Source organism: Mauremys reevesii, linkage group 2 (assembly GCF_016161935.1).
Source record: "Mauremys reevesii isolate NIE-2019 linkage group 2, ASM1616193v1, whole genome shotgun sequence".
In the NCBI taxonomy this organism is placed as follows: Eukaryota; Metazoa; Chordata; order Testudines; family Geoemydidae; genus Mauremys; species Mauremys reevesii.
In genome coordinates, this window is record NC_052624.1 from 26,541,016 (window position 1) to 26,558,743 (window position 17,728).

Sequence of the window (17,728 nt, forward strand, 5' to 3'; positions counted from 1 at the left end):
TTTTGAATTTCGTCTTCTGTAACGGAGCGCTGATAGAACAGATTTGCCTGCCCTTACAGCAATCACATCCACATGGTCCATGCTGGAACTCTTTCTTTATTTTGATTTTTAACTGCATTGCCACACGTGCTGATCGGAGCTCCACGCTGGGCAAACAGGAAATATTCAAAAGTTCGTGGGGCTTTTCCTGTCTACCTGGCCACTGCATCCGAGTTCAGATTGCTGTCCAGAGCGGTCAGTGGTGCACTGTGGGATACCACCCGGAGGCCAATACAGTCGATCTGCGGCCACACTAACCCTAATCCGATATGGTAATTCCGATACTAGCACTACTCCTCTCGTTAGGGAGGAGTACAGAAATCAATTTAAAGAGCCCTTTATATCGATATAAAAGGCCTCTCAGTGTGGACGGGTGTGGCGTTAAATCGGTTTTACGCTCCTAAAGCCGGTTTAAACGCTTAGTGTAGACCAGGCCTTATTTAGGTAAAGCCTACAGTAAGTCAGATACAAACGTAATTGTAGTTTCAGAAAGTTTATTCATGTTCTCGACTCTGCACTTTCTCCCTTCTAGAATGAGATACCAGGCACAAAGTAAGTATCCTATTTGATAGAGGAAAATGTTAAACAATTTTGTTGTGTATGAGCCATACCAATCAAAGGCTAGGCCCAAACAACCTTACATAAGAACATAAGAACAATCATACTGGGTCAGTATCCTGTCTGCCGACAGTGGCCTTCTGGCAGGGGTGGCTCCAGGCCCCAGTACGCCAAGCGCATGCTTGGGGCGGCAAGCCGCGAGGGGCACTCTGCCGGTCGCCGTGAGGGTGGCAGGCAGGCACGCTTGCGGGAGGTCCGAAGCCACAGGACCAGCGGACCCTCTGCAGGCAAGCCACCGAAGGCAGTCTGCCTGTCGTGCTTGGGGCGGCAAAATCCCTAGAGCCTCCCCTGCCTTCTGGAGTAGTGCTGTTACAGATGTGTTTAAAGGATCTATGTGAGTCAGATAAATGGAGTTCCATGCAGGGCCGGCTCCAGACCCCAGCGCGACAAGCACGCGTGTGGGGCGGCACTTGCCGGCAGGGGCGGCAGATTGGGCCGGCGGACCTGCCGCAGTCACGCCTGAGGGAGGTCCACTGGAGCCCCGGGACGACCGGACCTCCCGCAGGCGTGACTGCGGACGGTTCGCTGGTCGCGCGGGTCGGCTGGACCTCCCGCAGGCATGACTGCGGCAGCTCAACTGCAGCCGCCGGACCAGCGAACCGCCCGCAGTTGCGGGAGGTCCAGCCGAGCCGCGCGACTAGCGGACCCTCACCAGTCAAGCCCGTGGGAGGTCCGCTGCTCCCGGGGCTCCGGGGTGCCTCCCACGCATGACTGCTTGGGGCGGCGGAATATGTAGAGCCGGCTCTGGTTCCATGGTCCTCAGTTCCAAGTGAGTTGGAAGTGTGATAAGCAAATATGCCAAAACCTATTGTTTAAAATGGGAGAGAGCTGAGTGACAGTCCTTGGGATTCAGTGGGGAAACATTTTACTCATTTTGTGGAGAATTATATAATTCAAGCCCTATGGACCATACAGAGAAGTGGAAGAACAAACAAGCATTTAGTGGCTATAAGGAAGGTTTTATATGCTTAGGGACAGCATAGACCTGTTGTATGAAGCACGTAAGAAACTGTAGGATTTAAACATTAGGTTTTCAAGGATAGTTCATCAGAATGAAGAGAACAGGTTTTCTAAGTATCTTTTTGTTTTGTTTTTAGGTTCATTTTTTCTCTTTCTGTATGTAGTGCCCCATACATGTCTGTCCTTCTTTGTATTCAGGGCTTCACCTCTTCTTTGTCTCTCTCCTTCTCTCTACACTCAGCTCCCAACCTTACTCCCAATCTAAGAAATGTGCCCTGCTTGTTTGCTCATTAGAGATTTTCAGAGACTTAAGGTGGATGTATCAGGGCAGGCACCTGTTTTGACTAAAGAATCTCCATTTCCTGTGGAGAAAAAAAGAGAAAAACATATTAGCTAATGCAGTCTGGCCAAGATGCACTTGGGTTCTTTCCTGATTGCACCCCAGAATTCAATGCCCTTGTACTTGCTGGGAGGCTAATAGGGCCCAATTCAGCAGCCCTTACATGGCTAGTGTATTCATATAAAGGCTGCAGGATGAGCAAACTGTCAGAGGAATGGAATATGCAGAGCACTCCTTCATTCACACACATAAACTGTGTGTTTACCTGTAGAGGGGGTTGTTGCTGTGGGGGCTAGGATCGGACTTGCTAAGTACTTTTTTAGATGAAATATGTGATTCAAAGCCCATATTGCCTAGAAAGTAAATGTCAGCTAACTTTGGCAAAAATAACATTATTGTTAGTTTTCCTCTAACTGCAGGTTTATAACCAAGGAATTCACAAGGCAAACTCAGTGCCAAACTTATTAGGTCTCTTCAAAAAATTTCTGTCAATGGGGTTTCTGACTAATTTTTTTTTCCAATGAAGGTCTGCTTTCTGCAGACATTTTTGAATTTTTTGTTGAAAATCTAAACACCTGAAAATTCTCAGTTTGAGGCTGAAAAAAAAAGTCTGCTATAAACTAAAACCTTCAATTTGTAAACATCACATCATCTTCATTCCCTAATCAAAAAGCTTTATTTCAGATTGGATTGATGTTTAACACATCCTCTTGAACTGCTCTGGTGCCTTATGGGAGTTGTTGTTCAGGGGCCTCATACACCATTTTCCTCTATGTACCAGGCTCCAAAGCTGACCACATCTCTCATGATGCAACACAGCCATAGAACTCCCAGGATGCACTTTGAGAGGTCATTAAGCAGGGATGCTGTGATGCAGCATGGCAAATAAGTCCTGCCAGGGAGGTGGCTCACAGGGGAAAATGGGGATACGAGGCATAGATGAGGGGCATACAACTCCCTTGAGAGATGGCAGCAGCTCAAGCAGTTGAGATTTCACCTGAAATGAAATAATTTATTTCAATTTTTGCAAGGGAAACTTCCAATTTTTCAGCCAATGTTTTTTTCATTTTTAGGTTTGTGTTGAATTTTTGTGTAGGAAAAAAAAATCTTACAAACTGCTCTGAAATTGATAGTGGATGGAAATCCTCTGCAAATAGATCAGTTCACACCCTCTGAATTAACAGCTAGAGAAATTATTCAACTGGTCAATAGATGCTTTTCAAAAAGACTGATAGAACAAAGGGGATTTCACAGGAATATTTTTCATTGTTACTTTGTGAGGCCAGGTTTACATAAGCAGCTGCAGCAGTTCTGCTAACCCATATGCAACGCCTCAGTCCTGGTTTCTGAATTCTTAAACCATCTGAGAAAGGAGCTGTTTCTTCTGTCAGATAAGGATATCCACAGGGAAAATGCAGCTGCTGGCATGAAGACAAAACTCTCTTCATCTAGCAATCATGTATTTTTCTTTAGTTGTTAAAATGGATCTATGGCTGCCACCCAGTCCTGTGGACACCTATCCCACAAATTAAAATCACAAGATAAACACGAATAAAAGACTGCACATAAATATATCCTCTTCAGTTCACACCATCCTCAGCAGCTGTAAGAAGGATTGGAAAAAGATGGGTTATAAATCAGAGCTTTTACAAACCAGGTTGGGGAGTGATTTCAAGAATTGAGGAATCCTCACAGAGAATGCCCTGCTAGGAGCCGCCTGTCAGTTATATTGAGGGACCTCCACCTCGAGCATCTCTGATTAACTCATCTGTGGCAGTGTATCATGAGAATAGAAGCAACGTCTCACAGGTAACCAAGTCCCAAACCATTTAGGGCTTTGCAGGTGAATCAACATTCTTGTATTCCACCCAGAAGCTATGGAAAGCCAGTGCAGATCCTTAGCACTGGTCTAATATGCTCCCAACATATAACTACACTTAGTAAGAAGGCTGCAACATATTGTACTAGGTACAGGAATGGTTTATGTAGCCCACATTACAGCAACTTAATCTTAAAGTGACAAAGGCATGGCAAAGTTCTCAACTGACAGAAACAGTTCCACTCATCTTGCCAGGTGCAGGTGGAAAATACATTCTTGGCTACAACCACTAGCTGGGCATCCAGGAGCTGCACAGGATCTCACATCCCCAAATTACCTACCTGTTAATAATTTACTGGCTCACAGGAGAAACTGATCTCCTCCAGGAGTTTCCAATTCTGAAGCTGTTTCCACTACACTAGGAAAGCAGAAATTTTCAGAAGAATGCAGATCCCATTCTGGCACTAAACTATGTGGCCAGATTTTCCAAGCTCTTTTGAAAACCTGTCCCTTATTTAGGTGTCTTAAATGAGAGATGAGCTCATCTGAAATTCTGGCCCCAGTTTTGGGGGCTGAGAACTTGAAGAGCTGGCTCCAAGTGAAAAAGGCATTGGCTACCAATAGCAGTAACAACACTAGCATTGCCACTTTAACATCTGGCAAAATAAGCAAAGTCTAAGAACCAACAGACTCAGCTGCCCATTCTTTGCGGAATTACACTCAATCTATGTGAACTGGCCACTTTCGGATCAGAATGTTTATGTGGATAATAGCCATGACCCCAATAAGGACTTATAGGGAAGGAGCAAAACAAGGCTCAAGAAGGGTCTGTCTCAAGAGCTGCAAACCAAATGGTAGAGGAGCATGGCAGTAATAGATTGGAACTACTGGGAGACATAGGACCTCAGCAAGAAGTACAGAACTATATTTAATTGTGGTATATTGTATTTGCTTGTTGTTTCCTGTGTGACTTAAGGGATGCAAAGGTGGGTAAAATCAGAGCCTGAGACTCTACTCTGGATAGCTGTGATGAGAGCTCTGAGATAGATAATTCAGAAGTCTTATAACACCCAGCACAGAATGCTCATAAAGTGAGCTGCATGGACAGACCAAAAAAATATCTCCCCAAAAAATAACTAAAACAAAATAAATTCCCTGAGTTGCTCTGTGGACATGTTGCAAGGACAAGCAGTGCAACCAACAGTTCTTACAATCAGCATCCCTAAAATGATGCACTGCTTTGATATAGATGGGCCCTCAGAGACTGGAATATCTCAAGCATTAGAAGGACATAAAGAGATATTGAGTCTGCTTCGTGACATTTGCAAAGAAAGTTTGTGATTTCCTGTCTTTCAAGCACAAATCTAAGACATTTTTTTAGAATTCTGCACCTTCATAGGTGAAGACCCAACTTCTGTTAAATGTACTGATTATCATGAATACTGACTGACTTATTGTGATATGCATAATAATAATGCCTAGGTCTTCTACAGGGTTTTTCACCAGTAGATCTCAGTGTTCTTTATAAAAGAAGGGCACTATTACTACCTTCTATTTTACAGATGAGGAAAGTAAGTGACTTGCTTCTGTGCCCTAACTACAGTCATCCAGGAGGCATTGAACCCAAGTCTTCTAGCTTGCAATTTAGTGCACATCGCTAGGCCATATGGCAGTTCTTCTATCACTACCTTACTCCTGCTGGCCTCCTGGGCACATAGACACCAAGTTTCTATAGGCATGCTTTCCCAGAATGCTTTTCTAGAGGCTGGCCCTTTAAATTAGGCTGAACCGCTGCCCTCAGCTGGACATTTTGCAGCTAACTACAGCTTGGTGTATCTCCTTTTGCTCTGGCTGGTGAGTGTTTCTAACTCCTGTTACATTTTTTTTCTTATTCCTAAAGAGGTGCCATATTTTCACAGTGAGCTTATTTGGTAAATTCCTTATCAGACTTCTGCTTCAGTGATGCAGTTGAGGTAACTGGAAGTTCCAAATACAGTGATTGCTCAAAGTTGTGTGTATTTTAAATTTTGTAATTCTGTTAGATCAGAAATTGAAATTTACTGGTAGTTGTTCCCATGGAGCTTCTCTGACGGTGGTACCACATTGCATATGTAGTAAACACTAGACCTAGACTCATTCCCCTCAACAACCATGTGGGGGAGGAGCCCCAGAACCAGAGGCAGTGGGAGGAGGGGCGAGAAAAAGACTGACATTTGCAGCCTTGAATTCTTTTGGCACTCTATGATACGCAGCATCTTCCCAGATTGGTTTTCAGATGTGCTGAACACCCATATTTCCACTTAAACTTAAATGGGAGCCCACAGCACCTCTGAAAATCAGGCTTCACATAGCAAGAGTCTGTTATACTTTTCCTAGATGGCACAGAACTGAGTCTGCAAGTATCTCCACTAGCCCTGGACCTCCTGTTACACAATAAATGATTTTTCTTATATATACATTGTTTGGCCAGTGGGAGCTTCGTAGATGGATTAAAAGATTCTCAGCAGTGGGTTGTGGATGAGGAAGGGGAAGATGGATCGAAGGAAGATAAATTCTGGGGAAAAGGGATTGTTTAGGTAGGATTTTACTGGGCTGTATTTTTTATTAATTGTTTATAACCAGTCACACAAAGGGAGTTTCACATTGATTCATGGTGAAACAACATCACATGAAATATGATGAGGTATCTCATGCTAGCATATAAAATAGCCACTATGGATACATCTACGTAGCGCAACCCCCCGCCCCCCGAAAATAAATAAATAAATAAACAAACAAACAAACACGGCAGCAAGTCTTGGTTCCCGGGTTTACAAATTAGGGCTCATGTTAAGGTACTAAACATAGCCATGCAGAAGGACTTCAGAGCCCAAGCTCCAGTCCAAGTCCAAACATTCACAACTATTTTTAGTGCCTCGGAGGGAGCCCTGTGAGTCTGAGTTTCTAGACTTGGGCTCTGAGCCTCGCGGCTGCTGTTTTGTTTTTTGTTTTGTTTTGCCACATCTCAGTGGTTTGAGCATTGGTCTGCTAAACCCAGTGTTGTGAGTTCAATCCTTCAGGAGGCCATTTAGGGATCTGGGGCAAAAACCTGTCTGGGGATTGGTCCTGCTTTGAGCAGGGGGTTGGACTAGATGACCTCCTGAGGTCCCTTCCAACCCTGATAGTCTACGATTCTCTGACTACATACCCTATAGGGTTTGATTCTCTACTGCCTTGCACCTTTTGTAGTCATAGGTACCTGGACAAAGTGGGTGCAAAATGTTATCATTCTGATGTGGTCATGTTGTGCACTCACTTTGCACATATACAAATGGCTATACAGGAAAGAAGGCAGGGCAGAGTCAGGCCCTGTATGTGAAGGTTGGATTCACATAGAATGGAATGAGAGCTGGATAGATGATACAGGTCTGTATCATCTTTAATTCATAGGATTGAAATTGAAATTTAATATTAAAGTCAGATTCTTAATATTACTTTAATGTAGTTTTTTATTCATTCCTTGCCTTTTCTTAAAAAAAAAAGTGGATTAAAAGAAAAATATTTCTAGTAATGGCTAGCAGATGTTCTTGTCATCCACAATCTGCAGATCACTGACATAACAAAATCTTTCAGTGCGCAATTCAGGAGCTTTAAAATATAAATAGTCCACATTTTAAAGCTGTGGACTATTGACACAACAGACCACATTGTCTCCTACAGAGCCATTATGGTCTGTCTTGTCAATGGAAGTTTGCTTACTTAAAAAATAATATGCTGTGTGTGGGATCAGATCCAGTGGGTGAGCAAAATAAAGACAGATGGCAATGGATTAACTCTGACATTTCATTGCAAGGCAGCCATTACAGTTTCAGACTCATGTACTGCACTGACTAAATAGAACTTTTTGTAATTACTTGAAATTGCACATGCTGGACATAATGCTGTATAATCCATTATATTATGGGCCAGGTCATCAGTTGGGTGTAAATTGGCATAGCTCTACTGATTTTGACAGAACTATGCTGATTTACATCAGTTGAGGATTTGGTCTTCTGTGTGTGTATGCAGTAAAGTGTACGATTGTAAAGTAGGTACTCACCCATGATACAGTAGCTACTGCTTAAATCTCAGTATTTTAGTTTCTCTCTAAAAGTTACTTAGAACATTTCCTTATTTTTAAATATTTAAAGATAAAAAGCAGCCAAGATTTAATGTATTTCTCAGATTGGTGTTAAATTGTTCCATCTAACAAAATCAAGGACACATTCCTTATTAAAATGTCCAAGTATAGAAAGGTGTGTAGTTTCAAGACAAATCTTAATTACTTTAAGAAGTACAATCACAATGCAATCTTCCTAAAGAGATGGTATTAGCCTGACATAAAAAGATATTTGTGGTACTGGATACTCCCTGCAAATCCATGCTCCAAGGACAGGCTGTTTTTGGTAGCTCATTCTCATGGAGTCAAGTATCAGAGGGGTAGCCGTGTTAGTCTGGATCTGTAAAAGCAGCAAAGAATCCTGTGGCACCTTATAGACTAACAGACGTTTTGCAGCATGAGCTTTCGTGGGTGAATAATCGTCGGATGTCCGACGAAGTGAGTATTCACCCACGAAAGCTCATGCTGCAAAACGTCTGTTAGTCTATAAGGTGCCACAGGATTCTTTGCTGCTTTTACATTCTCATGGAGAAGTCTTAAAGAAATTAATAGGGATGAAAACTATAGTCTTAAGTCATCTTCTGTAGAAAATTTATCTTAAAAACCTATACAATTGAATAAGGAATCATATCCATGCTTTAGAAATTATAGGTTGGGTCATACAGTCTATAGAGGAATTGTGATTCTCTGTTAAATTGTGTAGGACTTTTTCATAATTTCAGGGACAGTGAGGTTATCTGGGGACATCAGTTTATGTTCATGTACTGCTCTTAATTTAAATAACTTCTGACTAAAGAATCTGGGCTTGGCTACACTTGAAAGTTGCAGCGCTGGGAGTTACAGTGCTGGTCGTGCAGTTGTGCAGGAACAGCGCTTGTGTGTGGCCACACTCACAGCTACCAGCGCTGGTGTGTGGCCACATTTGCAGCATTTGCAGCGCTGTTGGGAGTGATGCATTATGGGCAGCTATCCCAGCGTTCAAGTGGCAACAACGTGCTTTTCAAAAGAGGGGGGTGGAGTGGGGTCTAGTGGGACAGGGAGCAGGGGCGGGGGAGAGAGAGAGTGGATTTTTGGAGCCAACACTGTGTGTTTAGCTTCCTGCCTTGAAAAAATCAGAAAATGTTTCCAACCCCTTAGTCTTAACTCTTAATTGCAAACAGCCTACAGCCAACATGACTCCCCGCTGTTTCACTCACTCCCTGCCTGCCTCTCATTTGATTGTTTACAGCCAGGTACAGATTGATCACAGCAAACAGGAGCTCTGTTTGTTTTTTAGATAAGCAGCACCGACAACGGAGCTCCGCGGGGAGCTCGTTCACAATAAAATAAAGAGAGGCTGCATAACAAAACAAAGAGAGTAATTTAGTTAAAAGCATTCTGGGATATCTCCTAATACCCTGGAGGCCAATTAAAGCGCTGGTGTGTGGCCACACTTGACAAGCAGCGCTGGATCACCAGCGCTGCAATGCTTATTCCCCAAGCAGACCAGGTGTTCAGCCAGCGCTGCAGCCAGGGAGTTGCAGCGCTGGATGTGCCTTGCAGGTGTGGACAGTTACTAATTGCAGCGCTGGAAAGCCTCCACCAGCGCTGCAACTTGCAAGTGTAACCAAGCCCTTAGAAGACTTCACTCTTCCAGAGATCTGAAATGGTGTCTATTCTCTGAGTTCTTAGTAAATATCTGAAACATCAGATATGCTTTTATGTGAATGGGCAACTACAAAATGTATGTGATACATATGACTTTTATGATAAGGAAACTAATTACACCTCTACCCTGATATAACACAACCCAAAATAACACCAATTTGGATATAACGCGGTAAAGCAGTGCTCTGGGGGGCCAGGCTGTGTGCTCTGGCAGATCAAAGCAAGTTCGATATAATGTAGTTTCACCTATAATACAGTAAGATTTTTTGGTTCCCAAGGACAGCGTTATATCAGGGTAGAGGTGTATTTATCAGTTGATTACATCACACTGGGGAAAATATCACACCAGCAAAACATGTTGAATGTTATAACATACATACAACTATGGAAGATTCCTACAATTATTAATAATAATAGCTTGACTTTTTCACAGGGAACACCCCCTTTCTCCCCCCCCCCACCCTCTTAAGGTCTAAAGAAGTCTGTTAGGTTAAGAAAGAAGCTGTGAGTACAAGAAAAAAAATAAAGTTACACTTCTTTTCTCTGTCTTCTGCACCATTTTCCATGTGTGGTACTAGTTTAGTCCATCTGGAATTTCCCCAGACCTCTGTAACTTGAGGTATGCATAATGGATGGAAAGCATAGCCATTAGTAGCAGTATTGGGTAGTCATCCAGTAGATTCTGTTCCCACAGAAGAAAAGAGTGTACAGAGGAAGTTCTGGATGGAAACCCCTGTAAGTTAACTTCATTTTCAGCTACTGGTGAATCAGACATATCTGTCCTAGACATTGGGTCACAGTGGTGAGTCCTACTCTTCAATTTGAGTTTCAGCTGTGCTGAGGCAAAAAAATTCATAGCTCTCAGCCTTCAATAACATATCTTCAATACTATATCTAGTATATCACTCCCAGAGAATGAGCCTGGTTCAACAGAGGCAAAGTAATTTGCACCTAGGCATGAGAGAAGAATGTGTCCTATGATGTAGACCAGAGGAATATAGATGATATAAGGTCTGATACACGGATGACAAATGGCATGTGTATTTAACTGTTTGACCAGTTTCATCACAGGCAAAAGACACTGCAAGTGCATTTACATATAAGGCAAACAAAACCATTAAGCTAATAAGCAGGGAAGAACAGCTTAACAGTCACAAGAGGCAATGGACAGAATCAGCACCCCAGGAAGCCTTCCTGGCTCTTTAGACAGAGAAAATGATCTTTATGGAATATATAGACAAGCAAATAGCCATTTTGGTTATCCATCACTGAGGGGACTTATCATTCTGCACCCTCTGAGCCTATTAAAGCTAAATCCTCTTGGCCTAAAAGCCAAGAGTAGCTGGAAACCAACTATGGGTGAGAAACCTACTTAGACAAAGATAGTAACTTGCTGAAATTAAGTTTTAGTCACTAGAAAGCATGTTTTGTTTGGTTTTAGTTGTAAACATACCTGTTTCTTCTATTCTTACATATTATCACTTAAAGCTCTGTTCTTTGTTAATCAACTTATTTTTGTTTTATTACAAAACCATCTCAGTGCTGATCTATTACAGTTAAATATAATTCTTCAAGTAAACTAACAGACTGGAACTCAGGAGTTGCTGTTCAGTGAATGTTGCAAGGCAAGTTTTGGACTGGGAAAGTGTGACGTTCCCCTGGTGTTATCTGGACCGGTGATCTGCTAGGTCAGTCCAATCCTCGACTCTATGAGACAGCCTTACCCTGCTCTGCTGTGAGAACCCCCACTCCTGGGCTTTTCACACACAGCCTCTAGCATGTAAGCTGCTCCCAGCTATGTGAGTGAGCACTTTTGGCCAGCCGCTGCTTGGATTGTGCAACCGAATGACACTAGCCAATATCTCCAGTCACAGACACAACCCTAGGAACCTCCATCTTGCAGTGTCCAGTTATGCCCACTGGACTCTGCAAGCTTATATGAATTTATCAATTTAACAAAGACATTGATATGTACCAGGCTTGTTATCCCAAGGGTAGTCTCTGACATGCTTCAAACCAAACACACAGCTTCAGGTAGAATAAAGAAATAAATTTATTAACCACAAAAGATAGATTTTAAGTGATTAAAAGTCAAAGCATAAGAGGTCAGATTTGGTCAAATGAAATAAAAGCAAAACACATTCTAAGCTGATCTTAACACTTTCAGTGCCCTTACAAACTTAGATGCTTCTCAGCACAGGCTGGCTGGTTGCCCTTCAGCCAGACTCTCCCCTTTGATCAGCGCTTCCGTCACTTGGTGGTGGTGTCAGTAGATGGAGCTGGAAGAGAGAGAGCATGGCAATGCCTCTCCCTTTTTTTATGTTCTTTCTTCTCTCTTGGCTTTGGCCCCCCTCCCTTCAGGTGAGCAGAGTCAGGTGACCATTACCTCATCATAGTCCCAAAGTGACCAAGGGAAGGGAGGGTGACTTACTCAAGAGTCCAACAGATCCTTTGTTGCTGCCTAGGCCAGTGTCCTTTGTTCCTGTGAGGCTGGGCTGGGTTTGTCCCATATATGCCCTGATGAGGTGTGAACTGCCCCTCTGCTCCTGGAGAGTTTTTTCCTGGGCTTGTTTTAAGTCACGAGGACACATTTTCAGCCTCATAACTATATACATGAAATTACAACCTATAACAACAATGCTCAGTTTATCATGAGCCTTCAGAAGACACCCGACATGACAAACTTTGCATTGGACACCACACAATCATATTATAAGGATGAACATGGGGATGCAGGTTGTTCCCCTGGGGTACAGAGTGTCACAGAGAGTCTTGATAAGTTTGTTGGTAAGGCAGATGACCTAGTGTGTCAGGGAGCTGACATACGCAGTAGTTTAGCAGCAGCAAAACTCTCACTTGCTGTGGCTGACTGGGGTAACAAGGTGGCTCACAGTTCTGGATACCCAAGCAGGATGTCGCATAAGGCAAGATGAAAATGAATCTTGGAGTAAGCCTAACACTAGGGCAAATATGACAGTACATGTGTTCATGAGCAAACTGATTCTGCTACGAGTAACCATTCTCTGACATATACATTTTGTGATGCCTCTATATGACCATCCCTATTAAACGTGGCTTTCATATTTGTCCCATTCACCCACCTTAGTTCAATGTGTTTAGTATAGCAAGTGATACTGTAAGTTTGCATAGGTCCAGTTTGAAGCCCACATTAATAGAGGTGATAGTTTTCATTAAGGCCAACCTACTATTTATTCAACTACATTTCTAAACTATGTTTGCACTTACCAACATAAATTTAGTGGCAGCAGCAATTCTTCCAATAAGTGGAAATTTTGTTCATTTATATATTTCTTTGCAGAAGACTGTATATTTGGTAGTTATTCCAATTGTAATGTTTATTTTTCATTCATTTCCCTATGTAAACAACAAATAATGTACACAGACATGAGGAAAATGTCAGGTTTGTTTTATTCCTTTTTTGTCAGTATACGATATAACAGCCCATTAAAATCTTTAGAAAGAAATATGGAGACCGATACCCGAGACACAAATATATAATTTAAATACTAGCCCCCCCGGCCCCGCCACCGCTACCCTACACAACCCTGGTGGGGATGCATGTCTTTTCTGCACCCACTGACATATCACCATGCTATTAAGCAATAAGAAGAGAAGACATGCAAGTTAAATGCCTCACTAAGTTCAAGTAACTTTTCCAGTATGAATTTTATATCCATGCCAGCTAAGCTAAGCAAAATGTAACAGTTAACTTTGAAGAGAGACTTTAGCAAGGAATAGAAAAATACCACTGCAGTCATCCAGTCTCTCAAAATATCATCGCTGTAATTGCCAGAATTATAGCTTGTGGTTACCTGCCACATTCTTTGGTGCTCAACTCATGGTCATTGTGCTGCCACAGTTTAAAACACCAGCTAAAATGTGTTTTGCAATCCACATAATGCTAAATCTGCTGTATACAATGCTGTACCAAACTTAATAAAAACAAGCCTTGGAGTGACGTGAAACATATCCACGGAACAAAAGACATTTTGGATAAGAAAAAACATGTCTCCGTGGGTGTTATTCCTGAAAGCGTATCTGAACCTCTGACAGTGGCTCTCAGAACCAAACTGCACTTTGCATCTTTTGTCTTTTGTGATCGCAGGAGACAAGACACTTTCAAAAGCTTCAAGATTAAATCAATATGTGGCTTATTTCCCTGGGTCTTATTACCACAGATAATGAAGGCAATTGGGTAAAAATAGTGTGAGATGGCCAATTCATACATATGCCAAGTTTGTCGTGCTGTCTGACTGTGCTGCAGAATATTGATTTTTTTTTTTAATGGCAACAATTCTAAACATTCTCTCATAGTTTCTTCTCAAGAGAATCAACTTCTTAAAGTCTCTAAAAAACTCTTTGGGAAGCAGGGATGGGGGAGGAGAGGGAGAAAGGAAAGCAATGTGTCTCTAGAGAGAAACGGAAAAGGGCCAACTCAGTAGGCCTCAATGTTCCCCATGCTGGAAAGCCTGGCAGAGCAGCACTGAGCCATCTGTGGATATGCACGGGCAAAGATAATGAGGCTCCAATAACTTTTAGGCAGTGAAGAGGCACAGAATTCTTAGCTTATTGTCTTATTTTTAATGGATCCCGTAAGCCAGATATACTGAACTGTACTGGTCAACCACTATGAGGATGGGATGGTGATTGTACTGACTACCTTTAGGATATGTCTTCACTACAGAGTTAACTTGGGTGATTGGCACTTGAGTCTGAGCATCCATGTTAGCCAAACCCAGACATGAGCACCCATGTTGCAAAGCCAGACCTGAGTTACTCTACCCTCACTAGTGCTGCACTCATGCTGTGCATTGCAAGGACTTCTGGGGGCATATCCCATGGTTCTTTGTACTGCCCTAAGGTGAGTAGCTCCTTGATTTTTTTTCCCCAAGTGACATGTGGGAGAACTTGTCTGTCCTTCTGAACCCATGGGGAGAATTGTGGAAATAGAACTGTGGGAATAGATGGCATCAGAGGACAATCAGCACACAAGTGGTCTGGCCTGTGTGCTCACTGCAAAGTGGACAAGTTACCAGCCTGAGTGAAACAACACCCAGACTTTAGCCTTCACATTGGGTAACACTTGCTACTTACAGCCCATGGTGGGGAGTCCTCCCTCCCACTTGATTTCTGTCGTTGAGAGTCTCCATGAATTTCTCTTCCACTGATCTCTGGAACAAAAAAATATAAATCATGTATCCAAGGTGACCCAAAGCCCTTTGAAGTGATTGGGAGCCTTCCCATTGACTTTAATGACTTCTGGACCAAACCCTTTATTCTGTAGAAAGGGAAGGATCCTAATGCATGGAATTATTCCTCTCCCAATAGCACACCATAGAAAAACTAGTGAATCAAAGTAGTGCAGTGTCAGAGTTCAAGGGATGATTACTTCAATTAGCCAGTAGCAACTATTTGCTATCACTCTGTAGAAACAGCATGAAACCAAGAAATGTCTGAGTGTAACCTACAGGATGACATCTGCACTAGTGAATATCACCTGGCTCAGAGCACTGTTCACCCAAGAAATCAGCCCCAGTTACAGGCAACAAACCTATGTTTCAGTCATTTGACCTTTATTAAATGATATGGTTGGGTTTACACTTACAATCAACTCCTCCCTATACAATGGCTACCAATGACTTGCATGGACAAGTTCTGATAGACTTGGTATAGTTCTGTTAGACTTTACTTTGCCCTATTTTCTTACCATACTACTGTCTGTGAAGACATTGTAAGGGGTGGCAATATGGACCAATGAATGGAGCCCTGGACAGGGTCCATTCCATTCCATGCTTTGCTGCTGACCTGCTGTGTGACTTTGGGGCAAGTCACTCCACTGCTCTGTGCCTCAGTTTCCATTCTGTTAAATGGGGATAATGGTACTGACCTCCTTTTTAAAGCTCTTTGAGATCTACTGATTGACAAATGCTGTATAAGAGCTAGGTATCATTTATTTCTAAGCTTTATTTTGATACTTGCTTTACTAAAATGAAATGAATTAGAAAATTCCTCTCCTCCCTACCCCCAATCACCACCATTGCAGAAACAGAACAAGTTAAAGAAACAACCCCTCATTTGATAGACTCCACACACATTACAAACCCCCACTGCAATTAGTACAGAATCTCCTCCATACAGGCAGCTCCCCCCACATACTGATGTGCCTCCCCACCACCCAACTACCCCTTCCACACACACACACAAACACACACACACACAATTGAAATCCCCATCCTTCCTTTCCCCCATCCTGGGGGGAAATGACAGCACTTGGGGGATCTTCACTGCCCCTCTAACTGAATGGAGAGCAGGTGGGCAAAAGCTATTCAGTAAATGGGGGCAGTTGTCCATCAGCACCTGGAGCAGCTCTGATTGGCTAGGTATAAACTGCATTTTTGCTGGTATTACTGCATCTACACTAGGTTTTTTGCTGACACAGCTATGCCAGTCCCAAATTACATCTCCTCACTCCCCTGACCAACATTGCTATGCTGGCAAAAGTTTGGCATGCAGACTTACTGTGTAAGTTGCCAAATATTCATGGCAGGATTGGTTCCTATGTGAGAGTGAATGAGTGGGTTTTTTTTTCAAATAGTCTATTAGCTGAGTATCTGTTACCGTTCAGTGTTTTAACAAGGTTTGACAAATCTGAATAAACCCTCTAATGTATATGTCACATGCAGTAGTCAGAGGGGCCTCCATTACTTGAAGCTACAGAACAGTTCACCCCACATCATGTTATATATCAATGCATCCCTTGAAAAATGTGTCCATGTTACCAATAAGCCAGTCCATTATCATTGTATTTCTGTCTGTCACCCTGGGAAACAAAGGCATTTGATATAACACAAGCAGTAGCTCTCGTGTTTCCCCAAAAATCTGGAACAGTATAGAATATCTCAATAACATGGTCCTTTTCTGCTTACTAAAAGAATGTGCACACAGCATCCTAAATTGGATTAGGTTAGCTTGAAGGCCTTTCTCGATCCTCTCTACAGCAAAGATATTCCTTTACAAAAAGTTCTGGTCCATTAGCATCCATTTTAAATTAGCTTTGACCTGTGCATGTAAATTCTCCTGGGTAACTTATTTTAATAGCCCAGAATGCTATTTTTTAAATAGAAAGACAAGGCGAGTGAGGTAATACCGTTTATTGGACCAACTTCAATTGGTAAGAGAGACAAGCTTTCAAGCCTCAAAGAGCACTTCTTCAGTATCGGAAAGCTATTCCCAGCATCACAGCAAAATGCAAGGTGGAACAGATTGTTTCTCATAAGTAGTTAGCACATATTGTAAGGGACCAAGGTAGAGTGGCCCATTAACACCTCTGGAGTCATAGGACAAAAAGAGGTGGGTCAGTTGATTACAGGTTGTAAAATAGGGAACTTTTTGGAACCTTGACTGACTCACATGCAGTATAGGCTATGTGGATGAGTCTGTACTATTGGGTGAGAATGGGTGCATGGACAACTTTAGTGAGAAGAAGCTAAGTAGCCAATGCACCCATTCGCTCCAGTCGTGTATGAGAGCTTACTCCACCTGAAGATTCCACCCTTTGGGTAAATCATCTAGTTGGCTCTAACTAGCCCCTGCTCTGATGTCAGGCTTCACCAAGAACAACCCTGGAGGCTGCAAAGATATCTGCTGGTGGCAGATTTCCATTGAAGAGAATCCTGCCAGAAGGTTTGTGAAGATCTTTGACCCATGAATATCTGGTGGGCTCCAGAAGATTATAGAATCATAGACTTTAAGGGACCATTATGATCATCTAGTCTGACCTCCTGCACAATGCAGGCCACAGAATCTCACTCACCGACTCCTGTATCAAACCCCTAACCTATGTCTGAGATATTGAAGTCCTTAAATCATGGTTTACAGAGTTCAAGGTGCAGAGAATCCTCCAGCAAGTGACCTGTGCCCCATGCTGCAGAGGAAGATGAAAAACCCCCAGGGCCTCTGCCAATCTGCCCTGGAGGAAAATTCCTGACCCTAACCCCAAATTAACGACCCCAAATATGGTGATCAGCTAAACCCTGAGAATGTGGACAAGACTCACAACCCGGACACTCAGGAAAGAATTCTCTGTAGTAATTCAGATCCCACCCCATCTAACATGCCATCACAGGCCATTGGCCATATTTACCGC